Source organism: Hemitrygon akajei, chromosome 2 (assembly GCF_048418815.1).
Source record: "Hemitrygon akajei chromosome 2, sHemAka1.3, whole genome shotgun sequence".
NCBI classification, from domain to species: Eukaryota; Metazoa; Chordata; class Chondrichthyes; order Myliobatiformes; family Dasyatidae; genus Hemitrygon; species Hemitrygon akajei.
Window position 1 is genome coordinate 44,594,096 of NC_133125.1, and position 12,720 is coordinate 44,606,815.

Below are 12,720 nucleotides of genomic sequence, written 5' to 3' on the forward strand. Positions count from 1 at the left end.
ACTTGCTGTGCGGAGAAATTTCATTGGATGTTAAATGTGCTGCAATGACACAATGGTGCAGTGTTTGAATGAACAAAGTTACTGTGGCACCAGTTCGAGTACTGACTGAGATAATAATAGAATTATTCAGTGACCTATTAAATACTGTCCAAAACATATTGGAGTACTTTTTCAGAACTTGACTATACCTCTTCCCACCCTGTCTCCTGTAAAAATGCTACTCACTTTTCTCAGTCCCTTCATCTCTACGGCATCTGTTCCCAGGATGAGGCTTTCCTTTCCAGGACATCTGTGATGTCTTCCTTCTTCAAGGAATGGGGTTTCTATTCCTCCACCATTGATGCTGCCCTCACCCGCATCTCCTCTATTTCCTGGACATTCGCACTCACCCCATCTTCCCACTGCCTTAACAGTGATAGATTTCCTCTTGTCTTTACCTACCACCACATGACCTTCTGCATCCAACACATCCTTCTCTGCAACCTCCACCATCTGCAAAGCGATCCTACCACCAAACTCGTCTTACCTCCCCCACCCCCACCCCTCCACTTTCCACAGGGAACACACCTTCCATGATTCCCTTGTCAATTCGTCCCTCCCTACTAACCTCCCACCCAGTGTTTATTCCTGCAAGTGGTCAAAGTGTTACACCTGCCCATTCACCTTCTCCCTCACCTCCATTCAGGGCACCAACAACCCTTCCAAGTGAAGCAACACTTCACCTGTGAATCTGCTGGGTTGTCTATTGTGTCCAATGCTCCCAATGTGGTCTCCTGTACATCGGTGAGACCCAATGTAAACTGGAGGACTGCTTTGTTGAGCACCTTTACTCCATCTGCCAAAAGTGGCCAAACATTTTAATTCTGATTCCCATTCCCAGTCTGAAATGTCAGTCCATGGCTTCCTCTTGTGCCAGGGTGGAGGAGCAACACCTTATATTCCATCTGGGTAGCCTCCAACCTCATGTCTCCTTCAGATGGAAAAATATTCCCTACCCCCTCTTACCCCCTTTTTCTATTCCCCGCTCTGGCCTCTTGCCTGTTCTCACCTGCCTATCCCCTCCTCCTGGTGTCCCTCCTCCTCCCTTTCTCCTATGATCCACTCTCCTCTCCTATCACATTCCTTCCTCTCCAGCCCTTTATCTCTCCCACCCACCTGGCTTCACCTATCACCTTCTAGCTTGTCCTCCTCCCCCCTCCCCCCACCCTTTTATTCTGGCAAATTCCCCCTTCCTTTCCAGTCCTAAAGAAGAGTCTCAGCCCAAAACCTTGACTCTTCATTTCTATAGATGCTGCCTGACCTGCTGAGTTTCTCCAGCATTTTGTGTATGTTGCTTTGGATTTCCAGCACCTGCAGAATTTCTTGTGTTCACGGTTACTTTTATTTTAACAAAGAAGTTGACAGGTAAATTGTATCTGGTAAAACATTTATAGACAAAATCTGTGAACTAAGAAGTGGAAGTAGTACCATGGCTATATTTTTTGAAGGATGGGAAGAAGTCCAATTCACTCCAGCCTAACAGTTGCTTTTAGATACAATTGATGTGGCATTTTGTTTGCGCAAATCACAACCTTTAGCTGTATTCAATACCAACATAGTGTTTAATAGAAGCAAATATAATCTCACCGCCTCTGCTGCTGTGCCAGCAAATTATAAGCTTCATCAAACACAAATCTCCAGTTAACGTTACATTCCTACGCAGACACTCCCATAGATTTTCCGAATTACTTATTTCGATACTAAGGTAACCTCTAGTATCACTCCAAAACATTAAATTTATAGAAACATTATTAGCAGAGTGCTTTTTTTAAAATTATCAGATCATTGCATCATTCCTGTGGCCAGAAGAGAACTGTCATTCCAAAAAAATACAATTCTCAACACAATAACCACAAAGTGATTGTTAGATGGCATCTATCTCTCATTCAGAATGATGAGTCCAATGTACCTTGCGACATTTCACAAAACTTAAATTGACATTGCAGCACTAAAAGAATGCTTCATTATGTGGATATACACATGAATCAGCCTTCTGGCCATTTAAAATGACATTGGTTAGTGCATTCCACTTTGCCCATGGTAGACTTTCAATCCCTTCCTTACCATTAAATTTATAGAAACATTATTAGCAGAGTGCTTTTTTTAAATTATCAGATCATTGCATCATTCCTGTGGCCAGAAGAGAACTGTCATTCCAAAAACAATGCATTCTCAACACAATAACAACAACAACAACAATAATAATAATAATAATAATAATAATAATCTATCCACCTATGCCTTTAAAATATTTAGACTTATCTTCCAAAAACTCACAAACCTCTGCAAGAGAAAAAAAAATCACCTCATTATTAAATGGGTGAGCAGTGTTTATGCTTAAAAAGTGATCCTCTTTTTAGATTATCTCACAAGAGAAAACATCCACTCCACATGCACCCTGTCAAGACCTCTCAAAATATCAAGCATTTTAACCAAGTTCCCTTTTCACTCTTTTAGAGTCCTGCATGGTCAAGTCCAGCAGGTTCAATCTTGCCTAGGAAGGCAATCTGTCCATTTCAAGTTCTAGTGAACCTTCTCTGAGCTCCTTCCATCACATGATGTCCTTCCTTTAATGTAGAGACCATTATTCAAAATATGGTTTCATTAATGCACTGTTTAACTGAAGCATAACCTCCTAACCTTCAATGGAACACTCAGATCTTGCTACCCCTCAGAGCCCTGCAATCTCTCATCATGTAGATAACAAGTTTCCTTTTTTATTTTATGTACAAAGTAGCCAATTCCACAATATCCAACATTATACATCATTTGTCTGATTTTTGCTGATTCATTTAACCTATCAATATCCCCTTGCAGTTACAATTACATTTCCTACCTGACCTTGTCATTAGCAAAGTTAGTGACCATAAATTCTGCACCCTCATCACCCTTATCTTTAATGATATTGTAAAATATTCAGTGTCAAGCCTTTTGGCACATCTCTTATAGTCAGAGATTTTGATATTTGTAGGCGATTCCAAGCCATGCTGCCTCTGCCTTTTTGGTGTACATTGTGCTGGAAATGATTGGGGAATGACGCTCGTGTTTTGCCCAATTTGCCTCCCTCAGCCATTACCATCACAATTTAACTCGTTACTAGGTAGGTTTAATAGAGCTGTTAGGGAGGGTTTAAGCTGATTTGGCAGGTGGATGGGAACCAGAGTGATAGGGCTGAGGAAGGGGAAAACAGAAATAAATCAAAGATACTGTGCAACAAGGATGACAAAGAGGACAGGCAGGAGATGAGGCATAATGAGTGAAGATAAATCCAAGGAAGGCAATGGGCCCAGACGGCATCCCGGGACGGGCTCTCCAGGTCTGTGCAAGCGAGCTGACATCTTCAGCTGCTCCCTGCTTCAGTCTAAGATCCCCTCGTGTTTTAAGAAGGCAACAATAAATCCCGGTGCTGAAGAAAAGTAAGGTGGCATGCCTGAATGACTACCAACCTGTGGCTCTAACATCAATTGCTATGAAGTGATTCGAGCGATTGGTTATGGCACACATCAACCATAACCTACCAGTCAACCTCGACGCTTTGCAATTTGCTTACCGGAGCAACAGGTCAACGGCAGATGCCATCTCTCTGGCACTACATTCCTCCTTAGAACACCTGGAGAATAAAGACGCATATGTAAAGCTCCTTTTCATCGACCACAACTCTGCCTTTAATACCATCATTCCAAATAAACTGATTCCTAAGCTCCAGAACCTGGGTCTTAGCACTCAGATCTGCAGCTGGATCTTCAACTTCCTCACAGACATGACCCAGGCTGTAAAAATAGGGGACAAGCTCTCCTCTACAATCACTCTGAGCACTGGTGCCCCACAAGGCTGTGTACTCAGCCCCCTGCTGTACTCACTGTACACCCATGATTGTGTAGCCAAGTTTCCATCAAACTCAATATATAAGTTTGCTGATGACACCACAATTGTAGGCCGCATCTTGGGTAATGATGAGTCTGAGTACAGAGAGGAAATTAAGAACCTGATGGCATGGTGCGAAGACAATAACCTATCCCTCAACGTCAGCAAGACGAAGGAATTGGTTGACAACTTCAGAAGGAGTATCAGACCGCATGACCCCATCTACATAGGTGGTGTGCAGGTGGAACAGATCAAAAGCTTTAAGTTCCTCGGGGTGAATATCACAAATGACCTGACTTAGTCTAACCAAGCAGAGTCCACTGCCAAGAAGGCCCACCAGCGCCTTTACTTCCTGAGAAAGCTGAAGAAATTTGGCCTGTCTCCTAAAATCCTCACTGATTTTTATAGGTGCACCGTAGAAAGCATTCCTTTAGGGTGCATCACAACCTGGTATGGAAGTTGTCCTGTCCAAGACCAGAAGAAGCTGCAGAAGATCGTGAACCTAGCCCAGCACATCACACAAACCAATCTTCCATCCTTGGACTCACTTTACACCACACGCTGTCGGAGCAGTGCTGCCAGGATAATCAAGGATAAGTCCCACCCAGCCAACACACTTTTTGTCCCACTTCCCTCCGGGAGAAGGTTCAGGAGCATGAAGATTTGTACGGGCAGATTTAGGAACAGCTTCTTTCCAACTGTGATAAGACTGCTGAACAGATCCTGACCCGGATCTGAGCCATACCTTCCAAATATCTGGACCTGACTTGCACTACCGTACTTTCCCTTTTCTATTTTCTAATTATGATTTATAATTTAAATTTTTATTATATTTATTTCGATTTGTACTTCAGGGAGTGCGAAGCGCAGAAACAAATATCATTGTGATGATTGTACGCTCTAGTATCAATTGTTTGGTGACAATTGTTACGAAAACCCCGTAACCAGGTAACTTACCAGCAAAGATAGATGGATCAGCTGAGTCTGATGCTACTATTTTCAAACGTTTTATTCAACAAGGGCACAAACGTATGGTTAATACAAAACATTCAAATCGTCAAAACTCAATCTAAATCACCGGTGTAATAATAATTAATCAGAAATAAGCTCTATAGTTGTCTAGGGGTAATACTGAGTCCAATTGAATATTAAAGTCACTTAGAAATCTGCAGTCTTTTCCGTTTGGGAACCGCTGGCATTTCACGTGTTGGAGAGAGAGAAAGAACACTTGCCCGTTGTCTTTGCGAAACAATTCCCTGGAATCAGTTGTTAGCTAAAAGCGATTTTCCTTTGGCTTCAGCCACAGATTCCCGATCCGGAATCTGACGCACGTGGCTTCCTAAAAAAATGGCTTCCCGCTCCCACGGGAATCGGTATCATGCTTCCTTGGTGTCTCCTTGGTGCGTCTGAGGGTCCTCCCCTCAGACCCGCCTTTATACTTCTTCACGGGATCGCAGGTGTCAATCAAGTTGCAGGTAATGCGATCTCTCTCTCAACCAGCCCACTTTGCCCGAGGGCTTTTCAGGTGGTCTCCATGAGACAATAGTCAAAGTCACTTTTATTCTGCTTCTTGGAAGAACGTGGTCTTTCGCACGTCTCTCTCTCTTGGGTCAGTTGACCCCCCTTAACTAGAGTTCTTGCGATTTTCACAAAGGAGGGGGCCAACGGCATAACACAATAAAGTATTTGTATTTGTATAATCACAGCCAGTGGGATGAGTTACAGGGTAATAAGAGGCATGGTGCAGTTGAAACAGAAAGCAACAAACACTGGACTTAAAGTATTGTATTTGAATGCACACAGCATAAGAAATAAAATGAACAATTTTGAAATTCAGCTACAGATTGGCAAGTATGACATTGTGGCCATCTTTGAAACTTGGCTAAAGGATGGCTGCCATTGGGAGTTGAATGTTGAAGGATATACGGTGTATTGGAAAGATAGGTTAGTAGGCAGAGGGGGTGGTGTGGCCCTGTGTATAAGAAATAATATTAAATCATTAGAAAGGCATGACATAGGATCAGAAGGTGTAGAGTCTCTATGGGTTGAGTTAAGAAATGGCAACGGTAAAAGGACCCTGATGGCAGGCCTCTAAACAGTAGCCGGGATGTGGATTACAAATTACAGCAGGAGATAGAAAAGGCATGTCAGGACACTAGCAGGAAGGACAGCAGAGCAGCAATGGCTGGAGTTTCTGTGAAAAATGAAGGAAGTGCAAGACAGATGTATTCCAAATAAGAAGAAATTTTTAAATGGAGAAGGATGCTACCATGGATGACAAGTGAAGTCAGAGCCAAAGTAGAAGCAAAAGAGAGGGCATACAAGGAAGCCGAAGCTAGTGGGAAGATAGAGGGTTGGGAAGCTTTTAAAAACTTGCAAAAGGAAACTAAGAAGGTCATTAGGAAGGAAAAGGCAAATTCTGAAAGGAAGCTGGCAACTAATATCAAAGAAGATTCTAAAAGCTTTTTTAAGTATATAAAGGGTAAAAGAGAGTTGAGGGTAGATATAGGACCAATAGAAAATGACGCTGGGGATTTTTAAGTGAGAGACATATAGATGGCAGTGGAACTGAATGTCTACTTCGCACCACTCTTCTCAGTGGAAGACATCTACTGTATACCAGAGTGTTGGTGAAGTATGTGCAGTGAAAATTACGACTGAGAAGGTGTTCAGGAAGCTTAATGGTCTGAAAGTGGATAAATCTACTGGACCTGATAGAATGCACCCTCAGGTTCTGAAGGAAGTAGCTGGAGAGATTGCGGAAGAATTAACAATGATCTTACAAGAATTGATAGATTCTGGTATCGTACTGGATGACTAGAAGATTGCAAATGTTACTCTGCTATTTAAGAAAGGTGGGAGACAGCAGAAACGAAACTATAGATGTGTTATCCTGACATCAATGGTTGGGAGGTTGTTGGAATCGATTGTTAGGGATGGGATTACAGAGTTCCTGGAGGCACATGACAAGATAGGCCAAAGCTAGCATGGTTTCCTGAAAGGAAAATCCTGCCTGACTAACCTACTGCAATTTTTTGAGGAAATTACAAGCAGGGTAGACAAAGGAGATGCAGTGGATGTGGTGTACTTGGATTTTCAGAAGGCCTTTGACAAGGTGTCACACATGAGGCTGCTTAGCAAGATACGAGCCCATGGAATTACAGGGAAGTTACTAGCATGGGTGGAGCATTGGCTGATCAAAAGAAAACAGAGAGTGGGAATAAAGGGATCCTATTCTGGCTGGCTGCTGGTTACCAGTGGAGTTCCACAGGGGCCAGTGTTGGGACCGCTGCTTTTTACAATGAATGTCAATCATTTGGACAATAGGATTAATGGATTTGTGGCTAAATTTGCCAATTATGCAAAGAGAGCCGCTTAGATAGGTGCATGGAATTTAGAAAAATAGAGGGCTATACTCTAGGGAAATTCTAGCCAATTTTTAGAGTTGGTTACATGGTTGGCAAAACATTGTGGGCTGAAGGGCCTGTAATGTAAAATTCTAAGTCCATTACTCTATGTTCATAAGTGGAGGAGCGGGTATGGTTGAGGATACAGAGAACCTGCAGAGAAACTTAAATAGTTTAGAGGAACGGGTAAAGGAGTGTCAAATGAAATGCAATGTTGGAAAGTATATGGTCATGTACTTTGTTGGAAGAAATAAACGGGCAGACTATTACTTAGATAGGGAGAGAATTCAAAATGCAGAGATGCAAAGGGACTTGGGAGACCTTGTTCAGGATACCCTAAAGGTTAACCTCCAGGTTGAGTCAGTGGTGAAGAAGGCAAATGAAATGTTGGCATTCCTTTTTATAAGTATAGAATATAAGAGCAGGGATGTGATGTTGAGGCTCTATAAGGCACTTGTGAGACCACACTTGGAGTACTGTGTGGAGTTTTGGGCTCCTTATTTTAGAAAAGATATACTGATATTGGAGAGGGTTCAGAGAAGGTTCTCAAGAATGATCCCAGGAATAAAGGGTTACCGTATGAGGATCGTCTGGCAGCTCTCGGGCTGTATTCCGTGGAGTTCAGGAGAGTGAGGGAGGATCTCATAGAAACATTCCGAATGTTAAAAGGCCTGAACAGATTAGATATGGCAAATTTATTTCCCATGGTAGGGGAGTCTAGGACGGGAGGGCAGGGCTTCAGGATTGAAGGACATCCATTTAGAACTGAGATGCAGAGAAATTTCTTTAGGCAGAGGGTGTTAAGACTGTGGAATTTGTTGCCATGAGCAGCTGTGGAGGCCGAGTCATTGTGTGTATTTAAGACAGAGATAGATAGGTTCTTGATTAGCCAGGGCATCAAAGGGTATGGGGAGAAGGCAGGGGAGTGGGGATGACTGGAAGAATTGGATCAGCACATGATTGAATGGCGGAGTAGACTCAAAGGGCTGAATGGCTTACTTCTCCTCCTATATCTTTTGGTCTTATGGTCTTATTGTTACTCACCTCACTGCTATTTATGAAAGTTTGATAGATGCAAAATGGATGCTGTATTTGCCTACGTAATAAAATGATTAAAATTTGGTGTTTTATTTCTTATTACGATAAGTATTTTGTTCTAAATGATTGAAATTCAGTGTTTTCTATTACTTTCTAAAAACAAATTCTTCTTTACCCTTCACTGTTTTTAATATTTTTCTTTGCTCCTCATCTGTGCATCTATAAATAATTTAGTTTACAATTTTAACGTGCAACCAAATCTAAAATATACTTGCAGAGTAATACTGAATTATGGTACATTTCAGGAAAGTATTGCCACTTACCATCAGACCTTAAGATATAGGAGCAGAATTAGGTCATTTGGCCCATCGAGCCTTCTCTGCTATTTCATCACGTTTAATACATTTCCTTCAGCCCCAATCTCTTGTCTCCACCCAGTATCCCTTCTTGCCTGACCATTCAAGAATCTATCAACTTCTGCCTTAAATATACATAAAGACTTGGCCTCCACAGCTGCCTGTGGCAATGAATTCCACAGATTCATCACTCTCTGGCTAAAGAAACTCCTCGTCATCTCTATTCTAAATAGACGTCGCTCTATTCTGAGGCTGTGTCTTCTGGTCTTAGACTCCCCTACAACATTCAATAGATTTCAATGAGATCCCTTCTCATTCATCTGAAGTCCAGCTAGTACGGGCCCTGAGCCATTAAACGCTCTTCGTATGATAAGACTTTCAATCGCAGACATTTTCATGTCTGATATGAAGGATTGGAAAGGGCATGCACCATTCAATACTGTGAAACATCTCAAAGAGCTACGTGGCATAAAACTAAAAATATAGCACTTGAAGAATTCAGGGATCAAGCAGTATGTGTGGAAGCAATAGGTGTACCTTGATGTTTCTGATCATGACCCTGCATTAAGACTGAGAGAAACGAGGCAGTATTTCCTGTATATAGCAGTAGGAAGGGTGGGACAGAGGCTAGGTGGAACCGGGTACCTTGTGTTTCTTGTCCAAATTCCAGTGCCCACTGATCTTTTACCTTTAGCTTCATGATGTACTTTGCAGTGTAGTCACAACTGTGGAGATACAAGCAGCCCAATTTTCACACAGCAGGAGTTCATAAGCAGCAATAAGATAATTAATTAGGTGGTGAGGGACAAATTGGGCTCCTTACTGTCATTCTTGCTGGCAGTTTGAGATACAAAATTACTAGGTTCATCTGGTAATGAGTAACACATATTTTCAGCAGTACTTGCAGTACTCACATTACTTATTATACTTCAGAGGCATGTGCTGGAAGATCTATTCACACAATCCCAAAAATATAGCAATGACTGTTTAAAATTGATCTAATCCAAATTTCTCAGTGTCTTAGTCCCCCAGGGAAATTAATTTCTTTGCTTTTTCGCATGGATTCCACTTTCCCTACCATTAATTTTCCATTTTCAAATTCCACCAAATGATGTCACATATAATGCAACACATAAAATTAGTCTGCAGTCAGATTTTCACTCTTACTGTTTTAAAAAAATAATAGTCCTTCTTGACTCAGTATGAACAGGTTTTACTAACTTATGAAATTGTGTTACTTAAAGTGCCAAAATTCAGAGTATTTTTTGTGTGCACTGAGAGTTCTGTATAACATTATATGATTTCAAATGCAACTTCACATGTGTGTCTGTATTGCTTTGGCCAAAAAGGTGAGCGTAAAGATAACTGCTAAAACAGAGCAACACACACAAAATGATGGAGAGGCTCAGCAGGTCGGTTGGCAATTATGAAAGGGAATAAGCAGTCGATGTTTCAGGCCTAGACCCTTCTTCAGTCAGTCTGATCGGGACTGAAGAAGGGTCTTAGCCTGAAATGTCATATGTTTACTCTTTTCCCACAGAAGCTGCTTGACTTGCTGAGTTTCTCCAGCATTTTGAGTGTTTTACACTGAGTTTCCAGCATCTGCAGAACCTCTTGTTCTGCAGAACCAGCCTGCTAATTATGATCTTTGCCATGCCTTACCTTTGACCATTGCAGTATCATTTAGTGCAAGCCTCACTGTAACTGGAAGAGCTGGTTGTGACATTTACAGCTGCTGCATTGCATACTAAAATCTGGAGAACTTGCAACCAATAATAGGGAATGCTGAGCTGAAGCCAAATGAAAAGGGACATTATAACTAAAGGAACCAGTGCATGTGGTTAGCTCGCATACTATGAGACAGCAGCATATTCGGCTCTCCAGATGGGGCCGACATACAAACATTGTACTTTGAGGCGCTCATATTAATAGTACGTCTGCAGGAGTTATATAAAGATATCTTCCACCATGATGTGTCATGAGATGATGAAGCTGTCTCCGCCAGGATTACCAGGCTACATATTCCACAGATTTCTTTCTGGCCAGCACTGTACTATTGACAGTATCCCTTCTGGATGCATCAAGATCTGGTATGGAAATTCAATTTTACAGGATCGTAAGAAGCTGCAGGGAATAGTAGACCCTGCCCACTGTATCATGGGGTACATCCCTCCCCATCATTCGTTGTATCTACCAGAGGCACTGCCTCGGTACAGCAACACTTTGCACTAAAATAGACTTGGTTGGATTTTTTGTTCTAATTGTCTACTTTCTTCATAAAATTATGTATGATTTACCTTTCATTAGGTTTTTCTTGTGAATGCTGCTTATTTGATGCTATGCTATGTGCTGCCGCAAATAAATTCTTCATTGCATCCGTGCATAAATGTACGTACTTATAATATGACAATAAACTCCAACTTTAAAGATCTGCCACGATCGCCCATTTCAGAAAATGCGTGACAGCACATGGAGGGGAAGGAGAAGAAGCGGGATGATGATTTGGGAAAGAAAAATGTATAGAAGACCACGACAGTAGCCCCTTTCTGGCACTAATGACAGACCGCAACACTTCAACCAAAAAAATTAACACTACCATCCTCCCTTTAACTCTCAACACTTGTTCCTTCTTCTGAAAGTATGAACTATGCCACTTCAATAACTTTCCAGAGAACTTGTCCATAAAACTATCATAGCAACCAAAGAGCAATGAATGACATGCATAATCTATTCATGCCTGTACAAGACCTTTGTGTTTGTCATGGTGCTCCTATGCTGTGCTTTCCCAATGGTGGCTGCGTGATGTGTGGAAAACTGTTGAGAGAGAGCGTGGAGCTGAGAATTTGGGAACAGCGCATGGCCTAGATTACATTCTGTCGCCATGACTGGCAACAGTCTGAGTTAGCTGATAAACACACAACAGCAAGAACACTGTGGAACTGCAGAGGAAATAAGACAAAGTGTGTCAACTTGAGTAAAGACATCAACTCCATGCTTTCCAAGACTTCTGCCACTTCCCTAGGTCAATGTACCAGCTATCCTGGGATCAGGCTGGAGAATAGATTGCTGGACTGATGTGAAAATCTTATTCAACACTGGTACCTAGCAGTTGAAACTTCTGCTACAGACTCAGATGTTGGCTAGCTTCTTGTGCTAGATTGGCAAAGCTGACTAACTATCCTGTGTTCAGTCTGTTCCTGTCTCCAACCATTTCATTTTCATTGATTTGAGGCCAAGACTCAAATGTCAGGGCTTGATGATCTCTTCAAAGCCACAATGTAATACTCACATCCAGTCTGGAGTCTTATACACCTGGAACCAAACAAAAACATGCTGAAGGAGATCAACAGGCCAGAAAGAATACGACAACTTTGAAGCTGTAGCTTTCCCCATAATACCTTGCGAGCCAGAAGGAGACCTGGACCTTCCCAGATCAGAACTCTATCTCTCATTACCAGGGAACTCCTTCCACTATCACCGATCCTGTCTGCAACTATTCCATAATTTCCTCCAGATAACTGCCAATTCATTGGCTACCTCAGTCCTTCTTCACCAGACTTCAGCTGAGAAAGATGATAGATAATCCTTCTTACATTTATCTGCCACCAAAAATTTATCATCTTCTTCTGTCTACTCAGCATTACCATGCAAGGTATGATGTTCACCACCAAGTCCACCACAGATCCAAACCCTTTGACAGCAGGTGTGTTTACTGATATTTTTAATCTCGCCCTCTCGCAGTGTGGAGTGCCCTCTTGCTTCAAATTATCCACCATTGTCCCTGTACCAAAAAAGACCAAGGTAACAAGCCTGAATGACTGGCATCCTGTCACACTCACCTCAATAATAAGCAAATGCTTTGAGAAGCTGGTCAAGGATTACATCTGCAGCTTGCTACCACCCAAACTGGACCCGCTACAATTTGCTTACCGACACAACCGATCAACAGATGATACAATAGCCACTGCTCTACACACTGTCCTTACAGATCTGAAGAAGAGGGATGCTTATGTGAG